Source organism: Panthera tigris, chromosome B1 (assembly GCF_018350195.1).
Source record: "Panthera tigris isolate Pti1 chromosome B1, P.tigris_Pti1_mat1.1, whole genome shotgun sequence".
Classification (NCBI taxonomy): domain Eukaryota; kingdom Metazoa; phylum Chordata; class Mammalia; order Carnivora; family Felidae; genus Panthera; species Panthera tigris.
This window is the reverse complement of record NC_056663.1, coordinates 36,380,953-36,401,772: the sequence shown is the minus strand read 5'-3', so window position 1 is coordinate 36,401,772 and position 20,820 is coordinate 36,380,953. Positions and strand designations below refer to the sequence as shown.

Sequence of the window (20,820 nt, the reverse complement as noted above, 5' to 3'; positions counted from 1 at the left end):
AGGGTATGAAGTTAGTTGCCTGTAAATATGCATAAATTAGCATCATTTATCCCATATGGAGTTTCCAACAAGAACTATGAGTGCCTCTCTAAATATCTGGATGGATCACCTTTTTTCCAATACCAGAAGAAGGAAAATATCATTCAAGAATGCTAAGAATCTCAGGGATTTACATTTTTGAGAGAAAAAAAATAACTCAATTTTGGCTACAGTTAAAATACAGGAGGGAGTAGAGGATTCTGCATTCATTCATTAAATAATGGAATCTCCATTAATTCACTCAAGAAACTTTATGGCTTGCATTGTACCTATCTAGCCTGTGCATAGCCCTGAGGCAGGTGCTGAGATATATCAGTGCCTGCTGTCAGAGAGCTCACAGGTGTCCCTGCACACCTGGCACCCACTGTCTGCCCTGACCAGCCTGCTGTGGGCAGGGGGACATGCTATGAGATGATCTCATAATCCTGGAGATCTATGACTCATAATTCACCCCCTTGTGTTAAGCAAGAACTTTTCCCATGTGAGTGTTTATAAATTACAGTGTCTGGAAAGATAACTTGACAAGTTATCTTGACACACCTTAAAGCCATACATAGAAGTCAGGATAGATGAAGGAAAGGTAAAGACCACCAAAATAGGGGCTTTGGGGCCATCGCTGAAGACAAACTTTATTCACTGTATAATCTTGCTTCAGGTGGACTGGGTTCTCTCTGCCCTTTCACAAAGGAAGTGACTCAAGATACCTGATATACTCTCAACCCTCAGAAAATGAACCTCTTTCCATTCACTTGATCCCACCAGTCACAAAGCACTGACTCTGTCATGCACCAGAGGGGCAACATGAATAAGAAGTGTTTACACTCTGAAGGAGCCAACCCAACCAAAGTGAGAGATTCAGACATGGAACAGGTGAGTGGTGTGGCAGCTGGGGCTGCTGGGAGGAAACCCCTGGCCCAGGTCCCTCACCTCCCCCCAGGAGGCACTGTCAGAGGGGAACCTGGAAGCAAGGGCAGGAGTGAGCCAGGGCCCAGCACAGGCAGAAGTGTGGGAGGAACAAAGCACTGGCAGAGGTATGCAGGTAGGCCAACCTCCTTCTGGAAGCCAGGCAGGAAGAATGCAAATGCAGAGGCAAGGACTGGGGAAGGTCTTAGATGGAAGTCTAAGGGAAGGGAGTCATCTCTGTACCTAGCCACCACTCTCCCCCATCTCTAAATTCCTCCACCCTGTGGCTCTTGTTCACCTAATGGTTTGCAACAATCCTCATACCTTTGTTTTCTCTCGTTTGGCTTTACCCAGAGGTTCAGTGGTATGCTGGAAACCACCTAGCCTGGTGTGTGACAGATTATGTGCTGGAGAGAAGGGATGGTTCAAACAGGAAGTATGCTGGGCTCTAGAAAGCTCCCCAAGGGAGAAGGAGACCATGATTTATCCTGGGGCATACAAAAAACAGTGAGGACTGAATGTGACTTCTTAGGTGTCTCTGCACACCTGGGTTTGGGTAGTTTAGGCAATCATTTCTGGTTAACTGACATATGGGTGCAATAGAAGCCAGGGGCCCTTCGGTTAGGGTTTGGGGAGGTGTCTGTCTTCACAGCAGACCTCTAACCAGTGACAAGGGATGGGGACCCAGGTCTATGCTCTGGGAAAGCACAGGACAAGTCCAACAGGCATTATTGCCTCAGGTCCATGGGCTGGGGTTCATGGCTTGAGGAAACCTAGCCAAGATGCTCATATTGCAAATGAGTAGACAGACCCAGAGAGGAAATGGGAGAAGGGCATTGAGTGTACATGTTGTTTCAATCAAACTTAAGCTCCATAAAAGCATGAAACATCCCTATTATACCTCTTTGAATATCCACATTACTGGACACAAAATAATAATCAATAAAGAAATGTGACATCATCACTTTCCTGCTTAAAATCTTCCAGCAGCTCCCCATTACTCACAGAACAAAGTTGAACTACCCTGTCATCATCTGGACTCTATTTCTCCAGCCTCAAATCCTACCCTCTCAGGCACTGTGCTCCCAAACCAGCACCCCAGGCCTACATGTCCCCACCCAAATATGCACACATCCTTATACCCACACTGCTCTCATACATGCAGTCCTTTCTCTGGCTCTACCTTCCAGCCAGTCTGAACTAGTTACAGTCCTTTGAACATGCCAGAATTTCTCATGCCTCCAAGCTTTGCACAAGATCATCTCTCTGTTTCAGGGACTCTCTCCTCACCCCGATGCAATCCTTTATTGTGTTGAGAAATTCCTGCTTGTCCTTAAAGACCCAGGTCAGAGGGCACCTTGTCTGAGAATCCTCCTCTGTGCTCTGATAATTCCTGTCCAGCAAATGCCTCTATCACACAATTTACCACACTGAGCAGCTTCTTCCTCCACAGTCTGAGTACCAGAACTGGAATCATGGTGTTCATCTCTGAATAAGCATAGGGATGGATGGATGGATGGATGGATGGATAGCACAAATTCAAGTTGGATTGAATAGTTAATATTCAACAATCATGTGTCACAGGAGACAGAAGGCAAAACTTCCCACCCACAAGGTCTGAACCTGAATATCTCTCCTCTCCCCCTGCACCATTCCCTGGCCTCTCTAGGGGGCTCTTACATTTGTGAACAGAAGTAGAAGAGGAATTTCCAGAGTCGTAGTGATGCCTCAGCAGGAGTCTGGTCCTAGATGTTCAAGTACTAAACTACATCCTAAAAATGAGTTTGACTGCTCAGTCTATTCCCACTGGCTTTCGTTGGCTGCAGGCTTAGCAGGGACCCCAGGCCTGCAATACTGCAGCCATTAGCTCAGATTCAATTATGGAGGAGGAAGCAAACATTTTCAGAATAAATGAAATAGAGAAATAAAAGAGAAATAAAAGAATTCTTAAGGGAATCCATAGGGAAGGGCGGATCACTTTATCTAGAGAGCTTTTCTCCAGATTTGGAAGAATAGGGAGGAAGGAAGATGATATTATGCAGCATTCCCTGTGTGGCAAGTGCCTTCACACATATTCCTCATTAAACGATCCTCACCACCAGCCTGTGAAGTCAGCACAATTCTTTTTCACAAATGAAGAAAATGAGGTTCGGTGACCCACAGGAGATGACCTCAGGGTACAACCATGCAGCAGGAGTTCCAAAATTCAAACCTAGGGGCAACCTCACCAAGTCTAAGGAAAAGGAGTGTTTCTTCCTGCCAGTAATATGGCTTTGCCAAGTGACAGGCTATAAAAGAGACTCTTTACTTGGATAAAACAGCACTTCCCAAGGTTTTGTCTTAGCTAGGACAGCTTCCAGGTGGGTAAAACAAGTTGGAGCAAATGGCTCTGGTATCGTCCTCCATAGTATCCCCCTCCTTGGGGATCTTGCATCCCCTGGCCTGCTGCTGCCCCATCACTGGCCTCAAGGAGCTGTTACCTGTCTTTAAAGCACTAGTTCAAACATCGGCACCAATTATGACTTCGGTTCCTCCTTGAACAACTGAGACAATTGGAATATTTGAAAAGGTTTTACCAGCTAGTATAGAAAAACAGCCAAGAAAAACAGAGGAAGCATGAAAACATTGTGGAGACCAAGGCATGAAGGTTAGGGCTTCTAATTTCTGCCAGAGTGACTCCATACCATGGTTACAGGCCCATCCCTTTAAGGGCTATCCAAGGACTACCTACAACTAAGTAAGGCCAGGGCACCCCACAGAAGACAGGGATGGCCTGGACCACCCCAGGTGGCAGGAGGCAGCATTTCAGGCTCAGGGGTGAGGCAGGCCCAAAGCAGTAGTCCCTGGGACAGAGAAGAAGGCCTGGGGGTCAGAGCAGCTGATGAAGGTCCCTCCCCAGACCTCCTGCACTGGTTCCTGTGATGCAGAAATATAGGCCTCATCATGTCCTCCCAAACTTAATACCCTCTGTGCTTCTGCATCACCTAATGTGCCTACAAGCCTTCTGGGACATCCCCTTTGTACTAGTTAGGGTTCTCCAGAGAAACTTGGCCAGCAAGATGTGTGTGCCATTTGTGCATATGTGCATGAGTGTGTGTGGAGCAAGAGATTCATCACAAGGAATTGGCTCATGTGATTCTGGAGGCTGAGAAGTCCCAATATTTGCAGCCATTGAGTTGGAGACCCAGGAGAGCCAAAAGTGTAGTTCTAATCCAAGGTCAAAGTCCTGAGAACCAGGAGAGCTGAAGGTGTAAGTTCCAATCTGAAAGCCAGCAGCCTAGAGATTCAAGGAGAGCCAGTGTTTTAGTTCAAGTCCAAGGGCAGAAAAAGACTGGTGTCCCAGCTCAGAGCATTCAAGTAGGAGGAGTTCTCCATGCTCACTGGAGGCCAGCTCCTGTGTTCTATTCAGGCTTTCAACTAATTGTATGGGGCTCAGCCAAATTAGAGAGGGCCATCTACTTTCCCCAGGCTACTGATTCAAGCATTAATCTCATCCAGAAACACCCGGACACACCCAGAATGACCGAATAACAGCTGGGCACCCTGTGGCCCAGTCAAGTTGACACACAAGATGAATTACCACAGGTAATTCAGCTTTGGTAATTCAGCAGCTACCCCTCTTTCAGCTCCTACAACTCACATCCCCTGACCAAGGCACCTGGTCTCATACTCCCGGCCTTTGCATATGTTTTCCTATCTGGGACATTCTTCTCTCCATTATTTCCCCCTTGAACTCTTACACATACATCAAGACCCAGTTCATGGGTGGCTTCTCTGACTCCTCACTCTGTCTTTCCCCTGTGGTGTCAGAGCGGCTAAGTTCAGCTCAATAAGCTTTCATTAAAGACTTCCTCTACTATATGTTAGAGTATGTAGAGTACTATAGTACTATAGTATAGTAAAGTACTATATGTAAGCATGAGTTAAGATGGATCAATAACCCTGTTCCCTCTGCATCTATAGTAATGGAAGAAAAATTCATGACAAAAGATAATTTCTGAATAAGATAACAGGCATCTAGCCTAGCCTGGTGAGGTGAGTGGGGAGGAGTCTCTCTGGAGGAAAAGATTAATGAACCAAGTCTGGAAGTCAGAATAAGTACAATGAGTAGGAAGAAAATTGACATTTCAGGTTTAGAAAACAACACAAACCAGAGTGAAAGATATGAGCCCACCTATCTGTGTAGCAGGAATGTGGGGCCAAGTGAAAGAGGCTATTGGGGCAGATGCTGATGCTAGACCAGGTCATCAGACACTTATAAGCCATGCAGAGGACGCTGGCCTTTATCCCAGCATAGATAAGGGCAATGCCTTAGGCAATTATCCCGCTGAACTTTAGGATCAGTCCATATATGTGGCTTACCATGAGAATGAGTTTCTAGGGAACAAGGACTCTGTCTTAGTCACCCTGTAGCCCTACCATTCAGCCCAGTGCCTGGTACAAATGAGTTTTCAATAAGGTTTCATGGAATAGATAAGTGGATGGATGGATGGATGGATGGATGGATGGATTGGATGGATGAAGACAAGGGTCTCATTTGGTCTTTGCAGAAATGTAAGGATATGAGTAAGGGAGTAGTTCCTATTTTACTGGTGGGGAAGCTGAGGCACAGGGAGGTAAATGATTTGCCTAGTCTCTGAGTATATTTCTGTCCTGAGTCCCCACCCAGGATTTCTCCTCTGCAGGAGCTGCTCCTCTGCAGGAGAGACTCAGGAGGCATGCAGCTGCCACAGCCCCTGGCCTGGGACCTGCTTGCCAGCCTGAGGCTGCATCCACCGTGACCAAACCAGTTTAGGAAAAAGAGGGTCTCTGGGCTTCCCACCACTGTTTTTTCTTTAGAGGTTAAATGGCAGAGCCATGAACATTACAGGATTTTTCTCTATCACACATTTAGGTTCCCTTTCCAAAACAGGTGGATTCTTCCCAAGTTTACTCCTGATTTCTTCCTTCTTCCCAGGTATCTTTGTCTTTCTCTGTTAGCTGCACTTGCTTATGTCCCCTGATCTTTCTGCTCCTCTTTCTCTTTCCTTTTCATCCTCTTTTCCCTCCCCTTTTTTTTTCTTTCTGTCCGCCTCTAGTACAGTTATCCCATCCTGCTAAGTCTGCCTTTTTAAAACTCCTGGTTCTGCCCTAGCATTTGCTTGAACCTCAAGGAGATGTCTGCTAGACCTTTGCTTCTCCAGAGCCCTGGCTATGACCTCACCATCCCGTGGCTGCTCCTGCCAGAACTGAGCACAGCCAGGGAGGGAGGGGCATTAGCAGTCAGTGTTGCCTGGGAGCAGTTTATGCAGCCTGGTCTCCTTGTTTCATCTAGTGGAACTGGCCATGTAATTAACTCCTCTCAATGGAGCCCATTGGTCCCCAAGCTCCCCTTATACTCACAATTTTACACTTCAAGGAAGTTCCAGGGCCCACATCTGCTCCAGCAGCATGTTCAGGCTACATTCCTGCCACCCCTCAGAGGGACTAGGGTTTGGAATCAGTATCTGTTCTTTGCAGCCCAGAGTTTCCTGCCCCAGGGGCTAGAAATACTTCCCCATGAGTATTTTAGGGAGCAACTTCTCCCCAGTCTATATCCAGGGCCTCTACCCAGTTCTTATCCCACATGAAGACAGAGGAAGCAGCCAAATGCAGCATAGTGCAGTGGAGGGCAGGAAAACAAAGGACTTCAACTCACAGAGCTCCCTCCCTCAGCAGTGCAACCCCTTCACATCACAGAAATGGATTTCTTTGGAGGCTTATATTTTCCCTCTTGCAGAGCTCTCAAGAAGACCAATTCCCTCCTTTTGGTCTCACTTTCTAGATCAGGAATATTTCTTGGTTCTTTTTAGCCTTAAAGACCCAATATGAATTTGTAGGAACTAACAATGGGGAAATACCCAAGCAAAGAAGTTTGGGGAAAGGAGAGAGCCATGAAGGGCTATTATTGCTCCTGGTTTAAATTATGTGGCTTTGTGGGGTGCCTGGGTGGCTCAGTTGGTTGTGTCTGACTTCAGTTCAGGTCATGATCTCATGGTTCCTGGGTTCAAGCCCTGCATCGGGCTCTGTGCTGACTGCTCGAAGCCTGGACCCTGCTTCAGATTCTGTGTCACCCTCTCTGTCTGTCCCTTCCCCACTGACACTCTCTCTCTCTTAAAACTAGATGAATGTTAAAATTTTTTTAAAACTTACGTGGCTTTGTTCTCTGCATTATTTTTTTATTGGAATAATGCTTTGTTATCCTGCCCTTAGAGGGATGAAACAGGAGGGCATACTGTGCCCTATGCATAATAGCAGTGAGTTTAAAGATGTCAAACTTAACCCCTCAAAAGGACCCATTTTGTGGCAGAAAAACTGTGCTCTCCTAATCATGTAGGATGAGAGTAGGATTCTGACCTTGAATGTGAACATGGTGGGTCTTCTTATTTGTGTTGTTTTCCTCTTTGTTTTGACTGCTGAGACTCTCTCAGACAAGCCTGCAGTTCACCTCTAGCAATGTCCAGGATGCTGTGGCCCCCTCAGCCAGGCACTAACTTTACCCCGCCCTCATCTCACCACAGGATCCTTGCTTCCCCTCATTCCCACTGGCTTCTCTACAAACATAGATGGAGAATGTGGCAGAGTCATAGCTGCCATGCCTGCAGGAAATCCTGGGCTGGGGTCTCACAAGACCATTCTTGATATTCACTGGCTTTCTAGAAGGATCCCTTTCTCGTCCACTCTACCACATCCCCCAGGCAAAGGAGGGCAGTGGGCAAAGAGGTCACAGAAAGCCTGCTCAGCCCATCAACTTGCCTGCATGGGCTTCAGACCTCCTTCCTCATTTATTTTCCTCTTTCCTTCTCCAAACTTTTATGACATAGTAAATTCTTTAAGGGCCAAATAGTCCTTGAAAATACCCCAAAGGTGGATAACTAAGCCAGTCCCAGCCCTAGGGCCCTGCAGGCCACCTTTGGTCCACATTTGTCAAACTTCTGAACCCCTAGAAAATCTATGGCAGGGAGGCTTCCACAGCCAACCAGAGAAAACATTTCCCCATCTCAGTGCAGTGACAGCAACATCCATCACCCTGTCATTCCAGGCCCATCTATGGAAATGACTGTGAGTCATGCTTCAAGACTGAGAAGGGCTTCTGGGTTCTGAGCCACAGCACTCAGGAGGAAACACTGAGGGCAGAGGAAGAAGGTAGAGATCAGGCCCCCTCCTACCTCTATTTTGGAGTATGTATTTTGAAAACCAATTGCAGGGGAGGAGGATACAAAGAATCTTTTTAGTTGTTATTTGCTTATTCCACATTTACATATAATAACATCTTGCAACTCTATTTTTATATATATGTGTATGTGTTTAAATACATATATAAAATAAAAAATATATACATATATAATAAATTTACACACACATATATGCATACACATACAGGTAAAATATACATGGTCTTTATTTGGCTGTGTATATTCTGAAGCTCTAGGATGAAGATAATATATATCTTTATCATTTTACAGAAGAAAAAGACAAAGATGGTAAGCATGGTTTACCAGAGTAACAGATTTACCTGGTGTACAAACTGAAACTATAACCTAGGTTTCCTGACCTCCACTTCAGATACACACATACCCTCAACACCTCCTCACCTGATGAAAGCAACACGCACCTTCCAGTCTATAGCTCTTCTGGGCAGCCCACGGGAGAATATGTAAGAAGATTTGGTAATAGTTTCAGGATCTAGAAACCCAGAGGCAAGAGAAAATAGACAGGTAAAAGTCATAGAGAAATACAGAAGTACAGAAAAGAAAGTAGGAAGCCAGGACTTGGATATCAGAGACAAATTTCTACGCAGTTATTAATAATGAATTATACTACCCCTCCCAGGGGTATTGGCTTCTAATCAGCAAGTCAATTTTCTATGTCATTGTTCATTGAACATCCATCATACACCAGGCACAGAGTTGATCAATATGGAGAAAACATGGATGAATGGGGTATATTTTCTAGTCTCAAAAGGTCATCCTAATGAAAAAGACAGATAGTACTTAAACACCACTAATTGACCCCTGATATTAATCATCTCCCTTTTTCTTAGAAGTGCAACTTAGGTTTTAGCTGGGATTAAAGACCATATTTCTCAGCTTCATCTCAAGCTTGAGCCAAAGGCATAAGCAGAAGAGATGTGTGCAAATTTTAAAGAACATGCTGAAAGGGAAAGAATGTGCCCTTCCTCCTTCCAGCTGGCTGGAATATGGAAGTGAATGCTGGACCTTCAGTAGCTACCTTTGACCTTGAGGTAAACTTTGGGTGAAACATATTGCACAGGAGAGCACAAAAACCAACAAGTCTAGGCCTTGATGGGGGCATGGGGAGGGATGGATAGCTACCAGCCCTGGGTCCCACTACCTCCAGGCTTCCTATATGAGTGGGGGAGCTCTACCTGCTTAATATACTTACTTTGGAGCTTTCTGTCATGCTCAGTTAAATGTAAGCCTAACTAGTCAAGCACCCAACAGATAAGTCAGACTACAGTAAGAGCTAATAGCATTGCACAGTGGGAGCAGAGCAAGGATCTATTGACTCTGCCCAGCCAGGTTAAAAAAAGCATCACAGAGAAGATGTGTGAGTGAGTCTTTAAAATGAAGTAGGATTCCCTCTGGTAGACAAGAGGGATGGAGCATTCCAGGTAGAGGAACCGCATCAGGCAAGCATGGAGACAGGAAAGCATGGGGTTTACTTAAGGAATGGGAAGTACCTAAATGCTGGTGAATTCCCTAAGTGGGGAGAGGCCTCCCCATGGCCACCTGTCCCTCCCAGGTACAGCTTGTGGGTGCAGCCCTGGCCCCCAACACCCCTGCTCACTTCTAAGTAATTACACCCCCAGTGCCTTTCTGTCTTGCAGCTGTTCCCACCAGCTGTTGTGACTGCTCTCACTACACCCCTCAAGTCCACGGGGAACAGGCTGCTGGGAAGGGAGGGCTGGGGGACTCCAGGGAGAGCTATTAAACACCTGCTGGGTCCCAGCAGAAAGGTTTAGGAAGGTAATTTCTGGGCTTCCAGGTAATTTGGGTCTTGCAAAGAAAACTGCTACTTTCACAAGCACTGAGAGAACAGAGACTCTGAAATCCAGAACACAAGGCCTCCACCCCTGTGTCAGTGATCCAACACCGCATAACAAACTACTCCAAAACCCAAAGGATTGAAACAACAATCTGATATTTCTCATGATGCTGTAAGCTGTCTGGACTCAGCTGGGCATCCTGCTTCCTGAGCTGCTGGCTGGAGTTATTCACATGGCTACAGTCTTAGAGCAGCTCGACGAGGGCTGGACGACTTGAGGTGGCCTCATGCACCTGCTTGGTGGTTAGCTCTGCTGGCAGGCAGGGCCTCTGTCTCTACACTATTTTCTCAGAAGGATAGTCAGACTTCTTTTCAAGGTAGTTTATGCCCCCAAGAGGGGGTTTAGGCAGGATGTAGTCTGCAAGTTCTCTTCCACCTTAGTCTATTGGTCCAAGCAAGATAAAGGGCCAGCTTAGATTCAAGGAGAGGGGAAAGAGATTCCACCTCTTTATGAAAGAAATGGAAAAGTCACATTGCAAGACAGTAAGAAACCATGCACAGTGGAAGGATTTTTGTGGCCATCTTTAGAAACAATCTACCCTTTGACCACAATGATTCATATCCCTTGAACGTACTCATAAAACTCTGACCCCCAAAAGGGCCTAATCCCATTACAGTACCTGCTTGAAGTTCAGAACCCTATCATCATCAGAATCAGATCCAGATATGGATGAGAATCCTTGCATGCAATTTCTTAGATGTGAACTAAAAGACCACTTACCTGCTTCTACACTGCCAACATACAACATGCCCAGGGATGGCAGCCTCCAGTGCTAACTTCCTTCCTCTCTTCCAGCCTCTACTAACAATCTCCTTGCTATCCTTCCAGCCTTTGCCAGTCACATGTTTTAACATTAGTTATGGTAACTATCCATTCCAGGTACCAATTTCTAGAGGCTGAAAAATGGGTGATTCATGTTATGTAGAAGTAGAATGCTTGGCAAAACTGTGTACTATGGTGCCGTGGAATGTAGAAATGATTCCTAACTGTATTAGTAAGTGTTCCCAGAGAAACATAAACAAAGGAAAGATGCCCCTATATTTGAATAGATTTATTAGAAGGAATTGGCTGATGCAACTATGGAGGCTGAGAACTCTGACAACTCACTGTCTGCAAGATGGAGACCCAGGAAAGCCCATGGTATAATTCTAGTCCAAGGCTGCAGGCTTGTGAACCAGGGAAGCCAATGGTATCAATCCCAGTCCAAGGGCAGAAGGTTGATGTAGCAGCTCATGCAGGCATACAGAAAACAAAAAGGGGTGAATTCTTCCTCCCTCCACCTTTTTGTTCTATTCACACCCTCGATGGATTGGATGAGGTCTGCCCATACTGGGGAGGACTATATGCTTTACTGGATTCACCAATTAATTTTTAATCTCGTCCAGAAACATCCTTACAAACGTATCCAGAAATAACGTTTAATCTGGGCACCACTCGGCCTAGTCAAGTTGATACAAAATACTGACCATCACGTTAATGAACTTGTAGATCTAGCTGAAGAGATTTCCAGGCAGAGTGTAGAAAGTGCCATTTAACTTTAACTGCATGAAGTACCTGAAGAGAGAAATGAGCTAAATAAGGAACCACTTTCAGTTTTCAAGGAGAATTTAGATAAAATGTAGACAGCTTAAGGTAGTATCTCCAGCCAGCCAAAGACTTTTGAAGTAAGAAATGGCTGCGGATAAAAGGTCAAATCAAGAGCATGGCCTTTAAACCCTTTGTTAAGAACTCAGGAAGATTTAAGACCATGCATCATAGGCCCTTTCAGCATGACTAAAGGCTAAGAATTCACAGTTCCATGACTCACAGCTCAAGATGGAGACAGGCCTGCCTCAGAAGAAATGTCAACTCTGGCATTATCAAATGGACTGGACAATAATCTCATACATAGAAAACTCATGAAGCCTTTAGAGGAACTGTATCAGTTCTTCCAAAAATAAAGGACACTTCAGAATGAAAAGAGACCTCTGTCCCCATTCTAACTTTCTATATGCAGGAAGCAGATTTAAAAAGCTTCTCAACTAAAAGTATGGGCCATGCTTTCCAGAAAAGGAAGGACATCTCAGAACACAGAGCCAATAATCCAAAGGACAGAACCAAAATGCAAAGGACGGAGACAAGAGCTAAGAACTTTAAGGGATGAAGAGACCACCCCAAGGAAGCAAAATTGGGCTCAAGTTAAAGAAAATTATGGGCTCCTCGAACTGGGGGGACAGGCAACATATGTGTGACTGGATTTCAGAGTTTCTGGAAACCAGCATACACATCCTGCCCTCCACCTTTTGTCTGGGTATGTCTGCCTACTGGGACTGTCCTTTCTCTGCCTCTCTATTGTTTATTGGTACATTGTAAATGGGGTATGTAAGTAGTAGATAACTTGCCTTTTTAATTTTCAGTTCTTAATCATTAGTCACCCGATGGATTCAGCAATACACAAGGGAACTCATCTATATCTGGACCTGATGCAAAACACAAGATCAAGGACATCACTCTTATACTATGGTGGACTAAGGCTTTAGAAGTTTTCTGAATGGAATGTGGTAGAAGTGACATTTGGGAACTTCTGAGTAGGCCTTAAAACATCTTAAAGCTTCTTATTTTATCCTCTTAGAACCCCAAGTCATCATGTAAAGAAGTCCAGGCTACCCTAATAGAGAAGCCAAGAAGAGAGAATCAAGATGCCCCAGCCAAAAACCAGCACCAACAGGTTAAAAGGAACCCTCCACTGTCTTAAAGGTTGAATGCAGCTACCTGAGTGAGTCTAGGCAAGACCATCAGACCTGCCGGCCAATCCACAGGATCACAAGGAATAATAAATAGTTATTCTTTCATGTAAGCCACCAAGTTTTGGGAGGTGGTTTATCACACAGGATTCTGATACCTACATAATCTTCCCGCCCATTTTGTAGTGTAACTCTGCTGGATTAGATGGAAAATGGTAGATATAGAATGCCATTGGTGGAAAGGGACTCAGGGTTACTGAGAAAAAAAGATTTCACAATTTATTTCTTCCTGCAGGACTGAGAAGACTCCATGTAATCTTAGCGAAGTCAGAAATGACCCAACGCTCTCATTTTACAGATAAGGACACAGATACAGAAAATGATTTGTTCATTTTCTGCAGGATGTTTGGATCTAAGAGTTTATGGGTCCAAGTTTATAGCAAATACAGGACTAAAATCCTGACTTCTAATCTAAGACCCTTCTTGGTAACTACAGGGTCTTAGACAAGAAATTCTTTCATGGGAAAAGTGGAGTGTTGAAAATTTTTCCATATATCCTTCACCATTTCAAAATATATTTGACTGAGGCTCATATAAATCCAACAAACATTAGTTTAAAGAAGTAGGGTTCATTTCCTCAGGTAATAAGATATTCAGAGAAAGCAGTGCAGGGGAAGTTCAGCTTCTCAAAACTTTCACCAGGGAGCTAGGATTCTCTTATCTTTTCACTCTGTCATCCTTAATGTGGAGCTTTCGTTCCCATTCTCTGAAAATATGGCACACCTTCAGGCACTGTTTTCCCATCATAAAGCAGGAATTAGAGAGATAGGCTAAAATATAAGACACAATCTTTCTTCTTAAAGACCTGGTGTATCCAGGAATGGAAGCTCTCCCTGGGACTTCTGCAAATACCCAGTTGTCCAGAATGATGTCACATGACAATCAGATGACAAGAGAGGCTAGAAATGTAGGGTTTTGCTTTCTAGAGTCTATCAGACAAGGAAGAAAGAAGTGAAATAGGTCTTAAGTGAATCAACCAGTAGTATTTGTCATATATCTTCCAAAAGAGGGAGCCCAAACAAACCGGGGAGAAAAGCTGTTATGGCACTACCATCCTAGTCCTCTACATCTTCATTCCTCATTATTAAACCCACCTGTGGATGGCTAGGCTCTTTGGATGAGTAGCATGGTCAGCCTTCAAAAGGGAAGGGAGGGTGCACATAGAAACATCCAGAGGCACAGAGATCTTCTGAGAAAGGCCTCTAGGATGCACAATATTAATGCTCTTGTGGATTCATGGAATGCCATGCATTATGCATATGCCAATAAATCATCTTTATGTTGGGAGTAAGCAAAGAGAACACTAAATTTAGAATAAATTTAAAATTAACCTAAATTATACATGCCTGGCAAATGGGACCCTTTTGTGAAGCAAGAAGCTGTATCTATCTGGAACATTCAGCCCAGGTCTCTGGGGCAGAATACAATTTAAAAGGAATACCCCATCGTCAGAGCTTTGTTTCTCACATCATTCTCTAACAATCTTCATTCAGCATCCAGTGGCCTAACTGGATCCAATCCCCCATCAGTGCCATTTAGGAGAAGCTCAGAAACTTCTGTTCCTTGGCATATGGTTAACATGTGTGAATATAGAGATGAAGTGTTACCAGAGGGACAGATAGAAGCTCAAGAAAGATCTACTATAAAAACAAAAAAGGAGGAAGACAGCCGGCTGGGGAGCCAGCCATCATCATTGTATAGTTAATGAGGCCAACAATGAAAAAGCACTGAGCTCTAGAGGAAGGCAAGAAATTATCCATGTTCCAGCCCAGGGAGCTCAGGCCTAACTTGGAGGCCAATTCTGGGGCAGAGACTCAGGTCCAGGGAAAAAAAGAACCACAAATACCTTCTGATAACCCTTTCCTGGTCCTTAGAGTTGGCAAATCGCAGTCACCTGGAAACTCTGGCCGTGTGGAGAGTATTACTTCTAAATTATAAACTTGGAAGAATTGATGCATGCAGGTGTCCAGCCTCTGAATTCCCTCAGTACCTCAGCTCCCAGGAAGCTGCCACAACCTGCAATCAACTAAATGGTACTACTTTCCCAGCCACCAGCCAGGTAACAGACCAGCAGGGGTACCAGAAAGGCTTCAGGCCTCCTCTCCCCTCCAGGAGCCAGCAGTCCAGCTGGGGCAGCCAGACATGTAGTGTGCAAAGATAATTAACAGTGAGCCAGTGGAAGGAACACTGTCCAGGTCAGGAGACATGACTTCTCATCTCAGCTCTCTTGCTAATTGGCCATATGATCTTGGAAAGGTCAGAACCTCCACCTCCCTGGACCTCAGTTTCATTATTTATAAAGTGTAATGGCTGAACTAGAATCAGTGGTTTTGAGACTTTGTTTAAAAGTGGGAACCAATTTTTTTTCCAGAGGCATGTTTTCTAGGAAACCAATATCAAAACCAGAAAAAAAGTGAAGCTGATCTGTTTGAAGTAGCAGAAGGAATCCAGAGCTCCCCAGAATACAGTTTAGAAAACACTGAAATAGGGTACCTCTCAGCTCTGAATGGTCTGGAGGTCCACCAAGCTTGCTAATGCAAAATGCATGAGCTGAGTGCATGGAATAAACTGAGGGCACTGCATGAGGTCAGAAACCTAACCTGCAAATGAGCTGAGCAGAACAGTATTCTGCTCCAGGTCCAAAGGTTTAGAATGACACTAATCAATTACCAATAGATGCAGTGTCCAGCTTCACCCAGCTTAGTTCATAAGTCTGTGAGTGAAAGATTCCTCATTCTGGAAGACTTTCCAGCAATCCGGTCCTTGCCTGCTCCCGTGTCTGGTTCTGAGTACCCTAGAGCAGTGCCATACAATATAACTTTCTGTGGTGAAGGAAATGTTCTGATTCTATGCTGTGGAATATGACACATTAGCCATCCTTCACCACATACGGCTATTGAGCACTTAAAATATGGCTGTTTTGACTTAGTAATTTGATTTCTTATCTCATTTCATTTAAATTTAAATAGCCATATGAAGCTAATAGCCACCATATTGGACAGTGCATCCCTGCAGGATCTGTATTTCCTTTCCAATTCCACCTTCTCCCCACCTAATCTAAGGTGAACTATCACTGAGAACCCCACTTGGAAAGTAGTAGTTTGAGTGCTATCCCCCATTATTTACTCCCAGGGCCAACAGAGTCTCCTAGGCTCTGGCTACACCAACTATAGTCCCCGGAACATAGCAGCATGGGCATCACCTGGAGCTTGTGAGAAACACAGAGCTCAGACTACACCCAATACCTACTGTACCATAATCTGTATTTTAACAAGAACTCCAAGCGACTTTTACATTAGGCAGAGCACATGAGGAAACTGAGGTCCAGAAAATGCTCACAACCCAGTCGAGAATGGGCTGAAATAGCGGCTTAACCCACATTGCCTGATTTAGATTCACAGGACAGCTTACAGCCTCTCTTTATTTATCTGTCCTTTGTGCCTGCCCAGGAAGAGCCATTATCAATTTTTTAACAGGAGTCATTTAGTCTCCCAAACTGCCTGCTTACCCATTACTACTAAACTGTTAACACTTCAGTCCAGCCATTAACAAAGCTATTTAGCATAAACAGAAGGCAGCATCCTGGCCTCCAACCTGGAGTTAGTAAAGCTAGACCAGCGGTTTCCAACCTCAAAGGTACTTCAGAGCCTTTGCAAACATTTGATTCTTGTTATAAACATATATACATATATATTAATATGTTAGAAAGCATAATTCAAAATAGCAAGAGCATGAAAAACGTGCAAAACAATAAATTATAGCACACAGTAAACCTCCACCAAAGTAAATTGGCGATGCCAGCTTAAATCATCTTTGTTTAGACCGCAGAATAATTTCTGCCATCTGTGGCAAATATTTAAACTTCTGGTGAATGTGTCATTGATTAGGAATGTGGTTTGCTCTGGGGTCTTTTCTCATGTTATTTTTGTTTTTTAACTTAGATGTCCACATGTATCATTGTGTGAGGTTGTTGGAGAAAACATGTCGCAGCTGGGTACATTCATGATGACCAGTTCAACATGGGGCAAGGCTCGGCGTCTGCTGCTGGAGGCATCCTCTGCTTTCATAGCATAATCTTCATGCAATCACCAGTGAAGAGGGACTCGCAGCATCATATGGTGATAGTTTAAGTGCTTAAGATAATTTATGTGTGATTCTTAATTGGTATTTTGGGTCGTTTTTATGGAGGTGAAATTTGCATATAATGAAATGCACAGATCTTAACAGTATAATTGATTATTTTGACAAATGTACACAGGCCTGTGGAAACAATCCCCAAATTAAGCAGAGAACATTTCTGTCACCCTAGAAATTTCGCTCATGCCCTCCTCCAATCAAGCCATACCTCCACAGTCCTGATTTCTATTATGGTAAATTAGGTGGGTTTTTCTTTCTTTTCTTGAACTACATTTAGATGGAATCACACAATATATACTTGTTTGTGTCTGCCTTCTTTCACTCAACATGTTTTTGAGACCCACCTATGTTCTTACATAGATCCATATACATCCTTTTTCATTGCTGAGTAGTATTCCATTACGTGAATATGTCATATTTTGTGTATCTATTCACTCGTAGATGGCCTTAAGCCTCCAGTTTGGGGCTACTATGAAAAAAAGCTATTACTCATTTACAAGTCATTGTATAGATATATGTTTTCATTTCTTTTGGGTTAAATGCCTAGGAATGGATTTTCTGGGTCATAGGTAAGATGAATGTTTAATCTTATAAGAAACTTCCAAACATTTTCCAAACCAGCCGGAACACTGCCACTGGCAAAGTATGAGAGTTCCAGCATTTGATATTGTCAAATGTCTCTTTTATCCCTTAACCTAGGTATAAAGAGGCTAGAAGGTACATTTGGTAGTTTGGGTTTTGCTTGTGGAGTATCTTTTTTCTCTGCTTGTCATTTGCATATCTTCTTTTGTAAAGTCTTGGTTAGAGTCTTTTATTCATTTCTTGGAGTCTTGCTTGTCTTTTTACTCCTGATCTACTAGAGTTCTTTTTTGTATTCTGGATGTAAGTTCTTTGCCACATATGGGTTTAATAAAAAATTTCTCCCAGCTTGTGTCTTGCCTTTTAAATTTCTTAATGGAATGTTCAGTTTTTCTTTATGTTTTGAATATGCAAATAGTTTTATACAATGTTAATATTTCACTTTGATATAACAACTCCTACTCTCCACTTTCTAAGTCTCAGAGCTTTTAAAAATAAATAAATAAATCAGGGGTTGTGTAGGGAGAGGGGGATGAATAGGCAGAGCACAGAGGAGTTTTAGGGCAGTGAAACTACTCTGTATGATGTGGATAATGGTGGATACATGTAATTAAACATGTCAAAACCCTTAGAATGTACAACTCCAGGAGTGAATCCTACTGTAAACTATGGGCTATGGGCAGTAAAATGTGTCAGCTTAGGTTCATGGATTGTAACAAATGCACCCCTCTTGTGGGGTTATTGATAATGGGGTAGGTTTCAGGGATGGGACCAGGGGATATATGGGAACTCCCTGTACCTTAACTCAGTTTTGTTGTGAACCTGATCCTATTGCTAAAAAATAATATCTATATTAATAAATAAATTAAATAAAGGAAACTTACCATTTGCAACCACGTATTGATGTAAATCTAGATTTTTAAAACTATTCTCATTTACTGACTTTATAATAAGTAAATGGTAAACATTCTTTAATAAAGCAATACTTAAACTTTTATATATCACAACTGCCTACTATACTTTATTTATATTAAAGCTTCTATTCAAACAAAACAATTTTTTAGAAATCCAAAAATTGTAGGTATGCAGAGGCCACTGTGTTATTCAGTCCACTCTGATTAACTGTAAAAAGGTATTCCTTCTCTTCATGCTTGCAATTCTCTGGTCAACCATCAACCAAATAAAAACATTTCTACACTTATGCACACTCTACCTCACCATTGTAATTCAATTATAGAATACAAAGTGGCAAATGCTCCAGGAGGCCCATGGAATCCCAATCAGTTTGTATGGTTCTTGTATTCTTGGATCCATTATTAAGTTACTCAATACCAGTCATTTACAACCTCAGGAGTCTCTTTATGCCTCCACGAGGGCAACTACTGGGTCCCAGGGTTCAGAACTTCTTAATAGGATAGGCTGAGACTTCCTGGCTGAGAAAGCCAGTTTCAGCACTAATTCAGTGCTTTTGGAATGCATTGATCAAAAAGGGGTAAAAGCATTCCTCAACTGCACTTTTGGGTTTCTTCTCTCAGAAATCTTCCATGACCTATCAAAACTTTAATTTTGTAGACAGGGGAGCTGTTGTTGCTGTTGTTTTTATGTCAGAGGTATATTCTAAAATCAAAGGATGGGACACCTGGGTGGCTCAGTCAGATAAGGCACCGACTCTTGATTTTGGCTCACAGTCGTGAGATTGAGCCCTACGTCAGGCTCCATGCTGTGTGAAGCCTGCTTGAGATTCTCTCTCTGTCCCTCTCTCTCTCTCTCTCTCTCCCCCCACCTCCTTCTGTCCCTCTCTACAGATCACACACACTCTGTCTCTAAAATAATAAAATAAATAAATAAATACATAAATAAAGCAGAAATTGAATATGGGCAATATTGTTATTGCAAATTCCTTAAATTTTCTACACTACACGATGTTTGAAGAATGCAGCTCTGTACATTGTTATATAATTGCAAATGGATAATATATCTACACATTGTTTATGTATATGTATATATATACAGTTATATTTGTATATAAATTACTTATATATGCAACACAAGGTGATGATGCAGAGGATGTGGACCAACAGAAATCCTCACACCTAGCTGATGACAGTATAAATTGGTACCACCACTTTGACAGTGTGCTGTTACCTAGTAAAGTTGATCAGCACATATCCTACATCCCAGAAACACCACTCATAAGTACAAACCCTAGATAAACTCTTGTACTCAGACATCAGGAGCCATGAAAGAATGCTCACACCAGCATTTACCAACATTGCTCATGCTGGTAAAAAACTGTAGAACACACAAACGTCTGTCAACAGTAAAGTCAGTAAGGAAATGGTGAAGTACTCATGTGATGAAATAGTAGGTGGCAATATAATGAACTAAAACTCACAAACCCATTTAGAAGAAAAGAAAAAAGTATAAAAAAATACGCACAGTATGATTCCATTATATAAACTTCAAAAACACAAAACCTAATAATATAATGTTTAGCGGTATGTGAATAGTTAGAAAGACTTATAAAGAAAAACAGGGGAATGCTATCATACAAGTCAGGATAGTGTTTGCCTTGGGGGAAAGGAAGGGAATGGAAAGGGAGGCACATGGGAGGCATTCAGATGCAGGCACTGATCTGATCTTTAACCTGGGTGGAGGCTTCATGAGTTAGTTTTCTTCTTCTTTAAAGTGTGTGTGTGTGTGTGTGTGTGTGTGTGTGTGTGTGTGTGTGTTAACCTCTAAACTCTGACATATTTTACACTATAACTTATATATCAACACATAGTGATGCTTCCATAGAAGCTACAACTTTACGAGACTATATTCACTAGAATAACCTGCAACCAAGGTGTGGCTCACACTCTGGGATGCACAAGGATGGAAACCTGCAAACAACCAAGAAAACAGCAGTTCATGTCTCCCGTCTCTGGTTCACTCTGGGACATATGCTCCCTTTATGGGATAGCTCCTGGAATTACTAACATTATTTAAATGGTTTTCCCCTGAAAGCTCATGGCAAAATTTCTATAATTTCACTATGCATACAAGACCCTTCACAGTTACACCTGAGTCTGCACAGCCGCTTAGAGGCCACCCATGTGCTCAGGGGCCCAAGGTCTGCATGCACTGCTGGCTGGGCACAGACTCAGGACCTCTCAGTGACCTTTTCCCTCTAATGATAGGTACTGCTGGCTTAAGCCAGTCATATTATATGCATAATATTATGTATACATATATACATATTATATACAAAATAAATTCAAAAATTCATTTCTTCCTTTTCCCTTTCTC

At 43.1% G+C, this 20,820-nt stretch overlaps 1 long non-coding RNA gene across 1 annotated transcript in view; it reads left to right on the top strand.

Moving 5' to 3' along the window:
- The first annotated feature begins 540 nt into the window (after positions 1-540).
- The window catches only part of LOC122237620, a 41,019-nt gene continuing 20,739 nt past the window's right edge, over positions 541-20,820 (top strand). Inside the window, exons 1-4 of the long non-coding RNA XR_006216205.1 lie at positions 541-619; positions 695-909; positions 12,642-12,862; positions 16,755-16,931. This is a non-coding gene — a long non-coding RNA (uncharacterized LOC122237620). The remainder of the gene's footprint in view (positions 620-694; positions 910-12,641; positions 12,863-16,754; positions 16,932-20,820) is intronic.